The 16,062-nt window shown below is 42.4% G+C and overlaps 1 non-coding gene across 1 annotated transcript; it reads right to left on the reverse strand.

Moving 5' to 3' along the window:
- Positions 1-14,885: 14,885 nt before the first annotated feature.
- On the reverse strand, positions 14,886-14,959 carry Trnan-guu. Its single transcript has one exon. It is a non-coding gene; the product is annotated as a tRNA-Asn (tRNA).
- Between the last annotated feature and the right edge of the window lie 1,103 nt (positions 14,960-16,062).

Here is a 16,062-nt window from a genome sequence, read left to right on the forward strand (position 1 = left end):
TTATATCTCTTGAAAACAAAATAGCGACGGTGCTCACATATAGCTGAATGTACCTCCCAAACCAATATTTTCATATATATTTATTAGAAAAATACAAAAAGTGACTCGGACAGTCATTGCACAATCTAACGTGGAAATACCCACCAACACGACGTCATATCACGAGACGTGAATTTTTTCAAAGGGTTTCTGCTGGTTGGTAGTTAGCGCTCGACAGATTCTGGGCTTCTGTAGTCAAGATTAAGCTCGTGTAATTTTTGTTACTCAACTACCTAATATTGTTTTTGATGGCGATGTGGGTGAGTTGGTTTAAAAGGCAAATCAGCGCTCAAAAACAAAGAGCGAATACGGAATTTAAAAAGAAAAACAAGAATTACATTTGTATTTTGACCTATCAATTAAACCGTGATATGCTGACTTGCGGTTCTTTTTCTTTTTATTGTTTTTGATGCGCTAATAGGGTGAGCCTCTAAAAATATCTGCCCGCATCAAGAACAATGGAAGGAGTGTGGGATGTGCCAAGGCTCGAGTCTACATTAAGAGGAATTCCTGATTCTTCAATTACGAGGATTGCGGCCTGCACGTTGGATGTTTTCTTTCTCGATAAGTAAAATTGCATCGAGATAAACATTATCATTTATTACCTTCTCGGCCTCAATACATCCCTTTCAAATGTGCGGGCCATCTAGTAACTGCTGCGCCAATTATTAGAGTCTGTCATCACTCGGGCACGTGCTCTGGGCGTCTATTGGACATCAAGGCTGCGTCAGCGTTTCGATTGAAGTCGATTCAGGTCGTACCGAAAACGAGTACCACAATTGAATTCGTAATTTGGCTTGTCGGCGAACGTAAAAAAGCATAATGCAAGCACAAAAAAAAGAAAAAAAAAAACACGGACAGAAGGAAGAATACATACAAACAGGTCCGTGCTTCCTAACGAGTAATGCGTGAGCGTTCAACGAGGAATCAAATCCAATCGCTCGCTTCGTTCCCAAGCGATTGCCACTTCCAAAGTTGCTTGCTAAGGTTTTTTTTTTAAAAAATAACAAAATTAAATAATACATATATGCACCCACATGGCCGGTATTCCGTAGTACCCTAGAAAGACTGATACGAAAACTTATCTGGCAACTGAGAAGATGCATCCGCAGACTTCACAGTACTGAGTGGTTCGAGACAATCTACCATATCTCATAGACGAATTATAAACATAAAACACAGAAATTGTTGTCTATGCTGTGCATCACGTGTATTCAATTAAAGTGTAGCTATTAGAAAAATAACAAACACGGGTGGTAGAAAACAATAATATTTCTGCGTCATCTGACAAAAGTACCGTACACAAAGCACGGCCAAACATGAAATTGATCTATGCGTAATTCTTCACTTTAAAAAAAACTGTTGGTGGGTATTAGCACCTAATTTTTACCATATCGGTTTCAAATGGCTAGCTGCGGCGTTTGGCAGGTATTGGTAACCAGTGTTCTCAATGATAACCACTAATGGCCAAACTGGAACATTTCAAGCAGATTTTGTTCCTAATAGATGCTAAATCCAACCATTGCAACTTGTAACCATTACCTGCAAATAGATATGGAGCAGCAGAACATTGCGGCCAATGAGCACCAGCAGTGTTTTAAATAAATTCAAGACAGTGAGGTAAAGAATAGATGCTTATTGGGTTGAAGTCATTCAAACCTGTATACAAAACAACGGCAAATAATGTCAATTATAGTCATAATTAGGCACAACATCATTGACAATATTAGTCACTAATAGCCAGTTCGAAGCAATTTAAGCCGAATTTGTTAAAACTAAATGCAAAGACCCAATATTGTTTAAGCCAAAACAGTAACCTGAACCCATACTCCCTCATAAACACCGAAATAGTGCAGAATCGTCAATTATGCTCAAAAATATACATTGGGAACCACTTAAAACCAATCTGCTATAAAACTATATGCTACTAGCCAACAATTACCACTTTCTTCCAGTTTTTAAACTTAGAAACAGCTTATAGTTATTATTATTTGTTGTGAATCGCCGTTGGTAGCCATTTAAATCAAATTGAATGAAAAATATAAGCTAATAGCCAATAAAAGCCCATTGAAGTAATTTGCATGCACAAACATCGGATTAGCACAAGCTTGTCAAGTTTATTGACTAATAGCTATTCACGAATAGCTATTATATACAGCTGACAATGACCTTCGTTTATGCTCCGAGTCTATTGTTCCGGCTGGAATACCGTTGGTGCGTGTTGAGGTATATCACCCTCCCTTTGTAGTTCAGCTTTACCCGTCATGTAGGCCCCGTGCTAGCCATCAGTTCTCTTCTTTTGGTTATCACCATGGTGACTACGACGGGTTTTATAAATGTCTCGCTCATTTCAACTGGTCTGACGTATTATCCGACCAAAACGCTGATTCGTCCACTACTAAGTTGATTTCGGTTTTATCTAGTGCATGGAGAGATTTCATTCCGAAACGACAAGCACGTTAATGAAATTATCCTAGCTGGTTTTGTAAAGAGCTAAAGCGCCTGCTTCGTAATAAGTCGCACTATAATCGAATGTATAAGAAAACTGGACTGAACGTCTGGTACGTTAGATTCAGTGTTTATCGTGCTCTAATGAAAGAGGTATATAAGCCATGTTGAATTAACCTGAGACTGGGGTAAAGAAGAATCATCAAAACGTAGATGGGACAGAAAATAGACAGGACGACATCTGGAGAAACATCAAAACGTAGAAGGGACAGAAAATAAACAGGACGACGTCTCAAGAGACGTCGTCCTGTCTATTTTCTGTCCCTTCTACGTTTTGATGTTTCTTCTCTACCCCAGTCTCAGGTTAATGCAACGTGGTTAATATTCACCAGTTCGCCTGCACCCTTACGATTTTTTCTATGATCATCCCAGAAGCAGGCTTAGTCCCGTTTTCTTATGGTCCAACGTTGTCACCACCGGCAAACACGCTAATTTTCCAAGCCTTCGGGGTTTTGGATAAACTGGGAAGTCGATTGGCAGAGTTAGAAGCGGATGTGGCTTTCTTCGGCATCTGTCTTCGCAAGAGCTTCGTGGATCCTGAGCACTTCAAACATCTGTCCTCATCGAGTATTCCGTGGCACGCAAAAAAAAAAAAATATCATCAAGGCCTACCGGAACGGAGCCACCAGGAGGATCCAGGCCATCCGAGGTGCGTGCGACAGACTTTAGACACTTCTCCTGGGAGATAAGTTTAAGCACTACCGTGAGTACCATCAATGGAACAGCACCAGAAGAACTCTGTTTGAACGACTGTGGAATGTGAAGCGAAGGCATGGGTCCTAGACAGTATCAAAGATTTGAAGTCTCATGTTAATGGGAGTTCGAAATCGGGGTTTCGATCTGTTGTATGGTGTGAGCCCCGACAGCCTGCTGTCAATCCATGCGGCGAAGCACTCTCACCTAGGACGGAGGAAGTTTTAGCTAAGGGACCGAAGTGTTGTCTGAAATTGAAACCTTCGAGAATTGACGTATTGTCTTCCATTGATACTGTAGCTAGAACGGTTAACCCAAAAGAAAAGGTAGCTTTTATAGATTGAGACGTCCTCCTGTCTATTTTCTGTCCCTTCTACGTTTTGATGTTTCTTCTCTACCCCAGGTTTAGGTTAATTCAACATGGTTAATATACACCAGCTCGCCTGCACCCTTACAATTTTTTCTAGGTATATAAGACTGATAAACCTTTAAACTCATCGAACGTTGAAAAAAGATTAACTAAAGAACCTCGGACGTTCTGGCGCTATGCTCAAAACCGCATGCGCGACATTGCACAAAAGTTGTGCTTACGAGAATCAACTGGCTTTCGATCCTCATCAATTGACATGCCAAATTGTTTTTTTTTGTTTTGTTTTTTGTTTTTCTGATCACTTTAGTTACTGCCATTCTAGTTCGAAAACTGCTGGTACCACAAGCAGCTTTAACAAACGCACAGACTTCTTATCTGCTTTTACTGTCGACGTCACAGAGGTTTTCGAAGCAATTAGAAAATTAAAGCCTAACTTCTGTACGGGGAAGGATGGTACACCTAATTTTATTATTAAGCCATGTTCTGATATATTTGCTCGCCCTTTTAAAGATATATTTATCCTATCTCTCATGACGGGTGTTTTCCCTGGTTTATGGAAGTCTTCTATAGTTGTAGCCATCTTCAAAGCTGGTTATCCGTCACTAGTATATAACTACACTCCCGTTTTGTTATTGTGTTTTCGCAACGGTTTTTAAAATGGTTGTGCATAATCGGATCTCTAGTTATGCCAGTCACAAAATTTGTCATGTTCAGCTTTGTTTCTGTTTAAAGGGCAACTCCGCTCAATTTTGAAAATTTGGAGTTAGTGAATGATGTTACCTTGCAAAGCACTCATAAACGACCCTGCATACTCTTTTCCCCGAAAAGCAAATTAATTTCGGAGTAATCTTGAAAGAAGCAAAATCGCAAAACGAAACCGAAACTTCGGCAAGGATGGGCAACACTATCGTCAGCGTCTACGGTCGACGTCGAGAGCATGCACACACTACGTGGGATACAAAGGGTCACGTGGCCTTCCGCGCGGACAGGCGCTGCACACACGTCGTCTGCATCGCATCGGCTCCACAGGACGGCTCCCGCTTCATTTCCGTTGTGAACCGTAACACACAACGAGGTAATTTCTTGCCAAGGTATATTTTGTACGCAATTGTGGTAGATGCAAGCTGGGCCTGTAGCCGCCGTCCATATCTTATTTTATGCGGGGAAGCCAGTGCAATCACAAGCTTGTCAACGCTACGTTTTCCCGCACGCTACACGCGCTTGCACGCTGGCAGAGCTGTATTTCTAACCTGGACGGGTCTGAGGAAGGACTGTTGCAACGTAGTCAGCATGTGTGGCTTCTGTTCGTTGTTCTAATAACTTGTGTGGTGCGACCGTTTGTTGTTCTAAATTCCGATTACGTAGTTCCAATAGCCCCCGTGTATATGAACCCATGCAACTCTCCGATAGAAACGACTGCGTTGTTGCGTATGAGCGACTGCCAGTCTGTCAGGAGACAGTGAACGTACGCATCGTGCATCGTGTTAACATTGCCCCGCGAGAAAGATACATCTCTAAAGCCCGCGATCGCGTAGTGAAAACGTGTTCTGGTTGCATGAGCAATCGCTCAACACTTGTCTATGCCAAAGCGATGTGCTGGAGTAATATTTGAGTGGATATGTTGCCGACGTAAAATCGCGTTGGCCACTCAATTTCCTGGCTGTCGAGATCTGAACATGATGGAGCCACCGCTGAGCCGTCTGCTGTCGGGGAAGCTGTGCCGCGTGCGAAGATCGACGGCACGGCGTCCGGCTTCAGCTTCGCGCACTTCGTCGAGAAGCCACAGTCAGCTAACACGCGCATATTTCGCTCGTAACATTCGGGCAAGAAGTGATCGGAACAGATCAATATCCTGGCAGTTGGCGACAAGGACTTCTCGGGGTCCCATAGCTACAGGGCGTCCGTCCAAAGTTTCCGCCGTTAAATGTCGCCAGGAAACCAGTGGAAGAGAGGTCTCCTGGGCTGTTTAGCTGGTAGTTCGGGCAGCCAGCGACACAACAACGTGAGCCTCTTTTTTTGCGCTTTCTGCCAGCCATTGCAAAGGCACACCAGGAACAAATCTACGCGCCTCTTGCCTAAATAAAACACGAAACAACGAAAGATGAACACTGCACAACCAACACAACGGCAAAGACGCAACCGGAGCCTCCGCGTTCGCTCGCAGATCACGTGGACACCGCCTCCGACGTAGAGTAGGTGGATTCACAATAGTTGGTTGAGTCAGAGGGCAGAGTGACCGCTGGAGGCGGCGAGCGCGGCGCCGCCTGTGGGAACTGTACCTCGAAACGAAAAAACGAAGAAAACACGTGCGCATGCTATAGACGTCACTGACGGTGGAAGCGGCGGAAGCAGATCGGCGGAAGTGCAGTGTTGGCTGCGCCACACGTTCCCGCTATAGTTAGCCGATATTGTTACTTTCGCGCTTGTACAACTTTTTTAGACGGAATTCAATTCCAATATTTGACTTGTAGCCTTTCTAGATTATTCTGAATAGAATTACATTGTTTTCTCAGTAGCAAAAATTGAGCGGTGTTGCCCTTTACAAGAACGTCTGTAGAATCAAATTAGTGCTCTTTTCTGGATTTGTCTGTACCGACAGCCGCAAACAGAGGCCAACTTCATGTAGTATATTTGACATCCTTTGACTGGGTGGAACACATTTTTAATCCTTTGCAAACTTTATTTTTATGGCTTGAGCCTTAGGCTGTGTGAATGACTCAGGAGCTACTTGCGTTTACGCAGTAACACTCTTCGTGTTGGGAACCTATTTTCAAAGTGTTTTATATGGACTTCTGCTGTACCCCAGGGGCCTAAGCTCACACCACTGTTGTTCATTTTGTTTGTAAACGATATAGTACCAGGGTCAAGCATTCGAATGTCCTTCACTTTACTTACAACGTCAAACTTTTTTATGTTAAAAACGATGCTGATTGTACTTTATTGCAAACTGATATATTAGTGAGATTTCCGAGTGGTGAGCCAAAAAAAAAAACGCTTTGTCGTTGAACCGAGGAAAAAGCAAAATTGATTTCTTTATCAAGAAAACGGGAAGCCTTCTTTTTCTTATGTGCTTGAGGGCGATGCGATAGATCGTGTATCTCTTGTCAAAGACCTTGGCGTCTACCTTGATAGTACTTTTTTTTCATTTACTACGCACGTATCTAAGATAGTCGGTTCAGCGATAAGAAAGTTGGGTTTCAACACTCGGTTATCGCGTTCTTTCACTTCACCATTATCTGTGGTGCGTATGTACTGCAGCCTCGTACGCTCGGGACTTGAATGCGGTTCATTTAGTGAGAATTCTTTATTTTTAACTCAAGCTAAACTTATTGAAAGTGTGTATAAGAAATTCATTCTAATTTACGAATGAGACATTGGTCCTAAAAAATTTTTCTAGTTATGATTTGTAGCTATCATTATTTAGGCTGGAAAGACTATCAAGGAGGAGGGCTATAAGAGACATTGATTTTCTATATAAGGTATAGACTAGAGCATGGAACTGTTAAAACGGAGAGCTTACTTGTGAGTATAGAGTTTTGTGTGCCCAGTAGAGCTATTCGCCGTCTTTAAACATTTTATCCCAATATATTTTGAGAATAACACCGTAATCTCGCATGCAGTCGGCTTTTAATAGCATAGGCAATTGTGAATTGAATAATTTTCTAAATTGAAACCAGTTCTGAAAAGGTTTATTCCATCTATATTAAAATTTGTGTACGAGATGAATTTGCCTCGCAAAATTTTATTCGTGTCCTTACACATATTTTTGTACATTTGAAATCGTGTTGCTCTAAACACGAACTGATGGCGCACCGCACAAAAGGCTTCATAGTTGTTTGTGGCCACTAAGGAACAATAAAGCATTATTATTATTATTATCATTATTATAATTATTATTGCATGTGTTTTTGTGACCATCACCATTTATATTGTGATGTATGTTGAGCTTGGAACTTACGTGTCTGGGGACGCTTTTTTATCACAAACTGTAGGGTCTTGTCCAACAAGCCTTTTGTCTGGCTTTGACAGACCCGCCTCACTATGAAGTGAACTACACGCGTAAATAAACATTATTATTATTATTATTATTATTATTATTATTATTAATATACACATTTGGAGCCAGTATTTTAACATGCAGAGGCTAATACCAAGAAATAGCTACATGAAGCCATTTAAGTTTGTACACAGAAATAAATTCCAATAGCCAAAAATAGCCACATGAAGCCACTCCAGTTTGCAAACACATAAAAGCTGATAAAAAAAATACTATAGTGCGTTTCAGCTTAGCTCCGAGTGTGGCCAAAGTTACGGGTGGCGAGGGCCAATCAAACGCCGGTGGTAGGGTGCCACTACGCCCAAGCTTCGTATATCATTCCGCGCGGAATCTGCGCAGAGGTCCAGATTAGTCGAAGAGAGATATTTCGTCCGCTACGGGAGTATCGACGGCATCGTCTGCAACATATATAAATATATAATTTTGCGGCTTGGAAACTCCGGTTCAGTGCGGTGGCTGCTGGGCTTCGCGGATGGCCGTTGCTCTGCCTGCAGAGGAAGGCCGTGGCTGGAACATGGAAGTTGGTCCCGTTCGGTGCCCAGACAGGTCTTCTTCTCTGCCATGTTGCAGTCCGGAGCCGACGGAAAAAAGCGAGTTGAGTGAGCTCTCTCGGTAGACTGCCGCTCTGTCTTTGATTACGAACAAAGCAGCGCGCTCTCTCCGCAAACGCGTAATAGCAACAAAAGCATACCGCGTACCTCCGGTCGCACTGGTGTACGCGTGTTCTCGGCGCTCCACCGACACCGCATGGTTTGGCCTTCGACCGCCGCCTCGACAAGCGTGTTTGATCCGTCTTTCATTGGAGAGCCATTCCCGCCGTCAGCGGATGAACGTTTCGTACAGTTTCCAACGTCTGCTAGCTCCCATGTTCGTTAAAGACCGACGACCAGTTCGCGCTTTCCACTTTTCGCCCGCTTCCTCCTCTCCCTCCTACCCTTTCCACCCACGCCCGCCCCTCTTGGTCCCTTCTTTCCATCCTTCGCTTCCCTCGCCCGAAGGCGTGGAGAGGAGGGTCTTCTGCCTTGCACAATCTCGAGTCTGGTCGTCGGCCTTTAAGCAACTTAACGGTACGACGCGGCTTGGGACTCCTGACGAAGAAGGGTACACATTCACCACGATCTCGCGCCTGATGCCCAAGCGTGCCTTTCCTCTTATTTTACGTTTCCAGTGGAAATTAGGGAAACAGTAAACCAAGGGATGTGCAGCTACTTGGCGAGGAAAGCGTCGAACTTGAAGCCCACGATTCGGCCATTAAAACCACGAAAAAAAAAAACAAAAAAAAGTGTGGTTGTTGGATCAATTTTGGCAGAAAATAGGCGTTTTGCGTTCAAGCATATTCCTTGCTATATAATAAAAGACGTGAAACGCAATTTTTTTATTGTTAGTTTTCAGCAGGACGCAATGGACAATTGTCCAATGTTTGCTCACAAACAAAGTATTTATAAAATTTTACTTTTGCGAACTATTTACTTAAGCATACCAACGCTCTTTTCCAAGTGGTGAACTTTCCCCAGCCACTGGCTGCGCTTGGATTCGAGCCGAAACGAAGTATATTCACTTATTGACATTTGTAGTCAATTCGAGCCAGTCAGGTAAGAAACAGATGCTTTCAGCCAATATTAGCCATTTGAAGTCATTTTCATCCGTTAATACCGAAATAGCACATAAATGTAAACTATATCCACGAGTAGCCATTCATAGACATTTGAAGCCAACCTGGTAAAAATAGAGGCCAATAGCCAAAAAGAGCCACATGAAGCCATTCATGTTTGTAAAAATAGGAAGATATATTTATTATCAATACTAGACACTTATATTCATTTCTAGCAGATTCGAGACAACCAGGTCAGGAATAGATGTTTACAGTGAATAATATACGATTCAAGCAATCCAAGTCAATATTAGGCAACTGTAGCCAATAATAGTGAGTTGGTCACTCAAATCAATATACGCTTCGAGTGCATAAATTGTCAATAAGAGTTGCCGATAGCTATAGCCATTTCAAGTTAATCTGATAAAAATATGTACGTATAGTAAATAGTAGTTATTTGAAGTCGTTTACCTTTATAAACACAGAAATAGCACGTAATTGTCAACTATAATCACGAATAACCATTCTTAGCCATTTAGAGCCAATCTGGTAAAAATATTAAGGCCAATCGCAAGAAATAGCACATGAAGCCATTCATGTTTGTCGGCTTATAAATAGCTAATCCGTATCAGTACTACTCACTTAAATCCATTTGTAGCCAGTTCAAACCAACCAGACCAAATATATATCCTACTAGTCAATAATAGCCAATTCAAGCCAACGGAGTCAAGCCTATAGCCAATAATAGCGTGCTGAAGTCATTGAATCCATGCATTGTATTTGCATAAATTGTCAGTAATAGTTGCTGATAGTCGTGTTAAGCCATTTCTAGCCGATTTGGCCAAGAACTGCCCATAGCCAATTGTAGTCACTTGAATCCATTCATATTCCCAAAGTCATAAAATTCACAGTGTTGATAATGACCACTAATTTTCATTCTTAAGCGATTTAATGCGATTTCGGTAAGAAAAGATGCTAATTGCGAACAATAGCCGCTTGAAGCAATTTCCATTCATGAGTATGGAAATCAAATATTGCAACTAATGAGCACTAGTTGCCATTTGTGGCCGATTCGAGCCAACCATCTCAGGAATGGATGCTTGCACGAAATAATAGCAATTTAAAGCCATCCAGGTCAATGATGGATCGCTATAGACAATAATAGCCAGTTAAATTTAATGAAATCTATGAGCATGCCAATTGCATAAAATGTCAATAGTAGCGACTGAGAGCCATGCATAGCCATTTCAAGCCAATCTGACCAAGAACATGTTCCACTAGCCAATAATATCCACTTGAAGTTAATTTCACCCCTAAAGCACCAATCCCTCAGAAGTGGGAATAATAGTTGCTAATATTTATTCATAGACAATTGAAACTGGTCTGGTCAAGAATAGGTAAAAAAAAATATGAGCCACTTCAAGCCAATCTCAACCATAAGAACAAGTTTAACACAATAAAGTAAAATTTTTGAGAAGAATAACAACTTATATTGTTTCCAAGTAGTAAACTTGCAAACAAGTTTACTACGCGCATGTAAACTTTCTGGAACACATCAATTAATGCTAAAGTTCCATAACCAAGATTTTCTCAGTTTTAATTTGTAGCTATGTATTTTTAGCGATAGCGTAAAGGGGCGAACAATAGAGCCCATGACTGATATCCATTTAGTTTTCGGCACCGAGTTGACCACCCATCGCTAAGAGATGGCACCACTTCTGTGTCTCCCGCCAACCCCGTGTGTCTTTTGTTCAGTTTCGTGTATTAGTCTGATCAGTATTTGATTGAACAAGCAGGGAGATGCACGAGACATGTAAAATTCTGGATAAACGTATAAATTGAATTAGTCAGGTGTCAGTCGCCCTATCAAAGAAATAACATGAATATATAAGACTACTGCTGCACCGACACCTTGATGACCGAAGAGTTGTTGTGGGCCTATTCTAGGGCATATACTTTCCGAATAAAAACAGGTCCGAGTGCGACCTTTGCTCTATCTCTTTATCTTTGCCTTTGCTTATTTTCGGGGCCTTTACATTTCAAATTATGAACCAACTGGCCCAACCATCCACCTAGCTGCATTAGACTATATTTTATCGTTGTTAACATGTCATCTTCACGACATTGAGACAAAACTAAAAGCGATACTGAGGTCATGCATATCCCTCTGCCTCAGCCGGTATAACTCTAAGAACTGCTGTCCCAACATTATATAAAATATCATGTGAATATCACATAGCCTACACTGATTTTGTCTTAAAGGACACATGCAAAGGAAAAAAAACTTATTTTAAGCAGTCTATATCGAAAAAGAATGTTATAAAACGAATATACAACGAAGAAAAAAATTTAGAACTACATTTACGGCACAAAACGAATTTGTAGTTGACGCTCGCGGACGCCGCCGCGGGTCACGTGGTAGACCTGTGCGCCGTCGCCGCCTCAAAGTCACGCCGCCACCGCACCCTGAGCGAGGTGAGCCCCCGGTTCAACGCGTTTCTCCACACCGTCGCGCCGCCGCCGCCGCAGAAGTTTGTCTGCTCCGGGGCGCCGCCGCCGTCATCTGACCGGCGCACAGGTCTATCACGTCTGCTTGCGCTTTGTCAGTAGCTTCCTTTGGGCTCTAAAAGTTATTTATGTTTTAATCTTCTTTTTCTTTGCATTTTATGCGAAGATGAAAAGGTAACCTTAAGAGAACATAGGAAGCTTCCGCAAGAGCGTAAGCACCCCGGGACAAATGGCGGCCATTCACGTGACAAATAGCAACCACTTTTCCGCGGCGCCCGCGGGCGCCAACTACAAATTCGTGTCGCGCCGTAAATATATAGCTTTAAACAATTTTCTTCTTCACTGTAAATTGGTTTGATAACTTTTTTTCTTCAACAAGACTGTTAATCTTTTTTTTTTTGTTCTTTTCATGTGCCTTTAGGAATAATCTGCACTTTAGGTGTTCGTGAAAACGGCGACGAATCAACCTGCATTAAGGTTGAGCCGTTTCGGTATATAACCTACTGTAATGCGCTCAAAAAATACTATGATCAAATGAATGAATGCATGAATGAATGAATCATTCAATCAATCATTCAATCGGTTAATAAGCCTATAACGGTGCACCGGAGGGAGATTGCATTGCGACGACACGTTGTAGTGTTCTTTCATCATCGCTCTTATTCGCTCAGCAGGGCCGCAGCTTTGACTCTTTGCCCAAGCCTGCTGAAAGCAGTACAAAATGAATTGATCTGTTCACGTATTAAGGCAGAAGAAGTATCCTTACTTACTGTTACCAAATATACATTTTCAAGCAGTCATTCTTGTCGTCGAACTGGGTACAAAACAGACAAGTCTACCCGTCGCAGTCATTCCGACGTTATCTGTCCGGCATGTTTGTTTGTTTTTTTTTTTTGTATTTTTTAACATAATTTCAGGATATGCCCTATTGTCCCATTTTTTTGTATAATTACTACTGCCCTGATTTAGTGTATGTATGTTTACACTTTATGTGTTTAATCTGGTAAATAATCATTTGTCCATGTTGTATAAGGCGTATATGAAGAAAACAATGCATTTCCGTTTGACATGATTAGAAGTGCAGTAAAACTTGACTATTTAGTCTCAGTCGAAATGCCGCGATTGATTTTATCGAGGGCCTCGAGTCTTTCGGTAGTTTTATTGCCGTTTATGACATTAGAAAAATAAACCTGCCTTTGAGATTAGATCCGCCCCACGATTCTTTTACACTGCTCATATGATATCCCAGACACTTCAATTGATAATGAGGCTTTTTTTTTCATGATCGTGTTATGATACTCATGGAAGTGAATCGATAGGTACAAAACGGCACGCTTATTGAACAAAACTGTCGACACTTCGTTTGGAGTTGCTGCTTTCCTGCTTTCCAGAAGGTGTGGAAAGTATACAGCGCTCACGTGGCGCTAATCAATGTTGCTGCAAATAAAAAGGCCGTTAGTTTCTTAGTTGTGTTTAGTTTTTTTACTTTTTTAGAGAGCAGCCATTAGGCGTCCGGCGGTTCCGTGTTTCGCGCCGTCGGCATTGGCATCGGCGTACTGCGCTAAACTTAGCGGGAAAATTGACGTCACGTGACCTTGACACCAATTCATTCCCCCGCTAAATTTAGCGGGAAATGAATTGGTGTTAATGTCACGTGACGTCAATTTTCCCGCTAAATGTATCGGAGAAACTGGATTTTTTTATAGATGACGTGACACCAAGTCATGTGAGATCATTTTCTCCGCTAAATTTAGCGGAGAAACTGAATTGGAGTTGGAGAAGAGAGGAGGGGAAGGACGAGAGGAGGACAGTAAGAGGAGCGGCATGCCTGCCCCTCCGTACCCTCCCCTCCTCTTCCTTAAAAGCTGCGCTCTAATCTTGCGTTACACAGATCTGCCAAAGTGTCTCATTTTTTATGTTAAATTTTAACATCAGGCTCGTAATCCTATAGTTGCAAGAAGATGCAACTGCATTAGAAACTTAAGAAAGCAATAAGCTGCCTAAAATGTGTTCTTGAGAAATTTAAAAACAAACCAAATAGCGCTTTGTCTTGTATTTTTTTGGATGTTGGTTTATTGTTCCAGTTGATTTCGATAGTGCGTCTCATTGAGCAGTTTAGCTCGTAAGTATTTTTAGTTTTAGCGTTTTTATGCATACTTTCTGTGCTCGGATGGTTAATAAGATTATATATAATCTCGTGCTATTTTTATTAACGTCTCTTAAAGGAGCTGTGCAACAGTTTCAGTACTTTGCTTAAATAATTTTGGAGCTGGTGTCTTGACCTTTCTGAAGTAAAGCACAAAAGAAAAACGCTTTTGCCTGCATGTCCTAGTTTTTATTTAAAAAAATGGAAAAAGATTGAGGTTTTCGACACCTCTAAACTCCTTCACCATCTTCTGAGTCACGTGCGCTGTGACATCAATGAGGGTTGCGCGGGGTTCCGGTGAAGCTCTCTGTCTAGAGCCATCAGTGGGCAGCGAGAACTCATCCACTCGCGACCGCGTGACCACGTGCTGGTGGGCGCAGCGCGAACAATATGGTGAAAGGAGAAAAATCTCATCCGGGTCCGGCCATACCCGTCCGTCCCTGTCCCCCTCCCACTCCGGCTTCTGGCGGCTGTTCGCGGTAGCAGATAGAGCTGACGGTTTTGTGGACCTAGGACAGATGGCGCCACTAAAACTCGAGATAATAAAAGTTTTGTCGATGCTACCAGGTTTTTGACGCATTTATATTTATGTTGGAACGGCAAGATTTATAGGAAAGTTACATTTTATCGCGCAGGTATTCGCACAACTTGCTATCTTTCTACAAAATTTCCCATTGACGTCGTTTCGCGTGTTTCTCATGGTCGCCGCTCGCGGCTGTATATTCTAATTTTTGCTTCGCGATTACGCGGCGGAATAGCAACATTTCGAAGGAAGGACCTGTGGTTTCTGTCCTTAGTGACAAGGTGAACAATGTCAAAAGTAGAAGATGCCGATTCTTTCAACGCTAAAACCGTTGCACAGCTACTCTGAATCCCACACCCTGTTAAAACACCTCACGGATATACAAATTTCCTTGCAAAAAAAAAAAATAATAGAAACAGTAAACATACATACAGTCAAGGAAAACAAAAGTGCCACCGGGTGGACTCGAACCACCAACCTTTCGGTTAACAGCCGAACGCGCTAACCGATTGCGCCACGGAGGCTTTTTTTTTTTTTTATTGCTGTGTTTTAACAGGTTAAAAACGCAAAAACAAATCCAAACACGCAAACGAGGTGAGACAATGCTAAAATGCAAGCCTGCTTTTGGCCAGCACGATGGAGTTAAAATTTGCTCATTGTAATCAACCCTTCAATACACGGAAGCCACTCAGGCACGCTCTGCTGGGCCTTATAGGTTTTAACGAATGATATAATGCTTTCCCGGAAATAATCCCGAGCCTCACGCGCATCCTGTTCAGCATGTCGCACAGCCATCCGACACCTCCAGATGCTGTGCAGGCCCAGTAGCATAATGCAATCTACCGGGACGTCTCCATCGGTCTCTACGGGCAGGAACCTGATCCCATGCTTGTCTAGCGGGAAGTCTTTCTTCAAGGTGCGCTGGAGGACATCCCACAGAAAGACGCCATCCCAGCACTCCAGTAAGACATGTTCGATCGTCTCCGGTTTCTGACAAAGGAAACAGTGTACACCCCAGGGAACAAACAGTCCCTTCTCCTCCATCCATGTTTTGACCGGTAGGGTACCGGTGTGTAGTTTAAAGAAAAAGGTCTTCACACCGGGCGATACTAACATTCTCTTCACGCGTTTTAAGACGTCCTGTCCTGGGCCTGCACAGTACAGAGCTCTATAAAAAGGAACAGGAAAAACAGCATCACAAACATCCTTATACAATCTCTTGCGGGTTACTGTACTCAAATATTCAATTGAAAAACGAGTTAACAAAAACCGGCATGATGCAACCACTTCCTTGAGGTAGCCATGAATACCACCTGACATATAAGTTGAAGAAACTACCAACTCGGGCATAACCCGACCCAATCTCACTTGGCACAGAGTGCGCAGAAAGGGATTGCTAACATCGCGAAAAAACAAAAAAGGGTTGACTACTTGACGCAAAAACAGATGTGACAGACCTGTCCCCCTTCGCGGACTCGCCGGAAAACGTTCATTCTGCTCGTACGCTCCCAAGAAGAGCCCCAAATAAACACTGCTAATACTCGATGTAGCTTCTGCACATTTGCTCGAGAACAGTACAATACTTGAAGCACGTACCACAACTTGCTCACAAGAAACAAATTGCAAA

The sequence above is a fragment of the Ixodes scapularis genome, unplaced genomic scaffold (assembly GCF_016920785.2).
Source record: "Ixodes scapularis isolate PalLabHiFi unplaced genomic scaffold, ASM1692078v2 PGA_scaffold2__306_contigs__length_199485367, whole genome shotgun sequence".
Lineage (NCBI taxonomy): Eukaryota > Metazoa > Arthropoda > Arachnida > Ixodida > Ixodidae > Ixodes > Ixodes scapularis.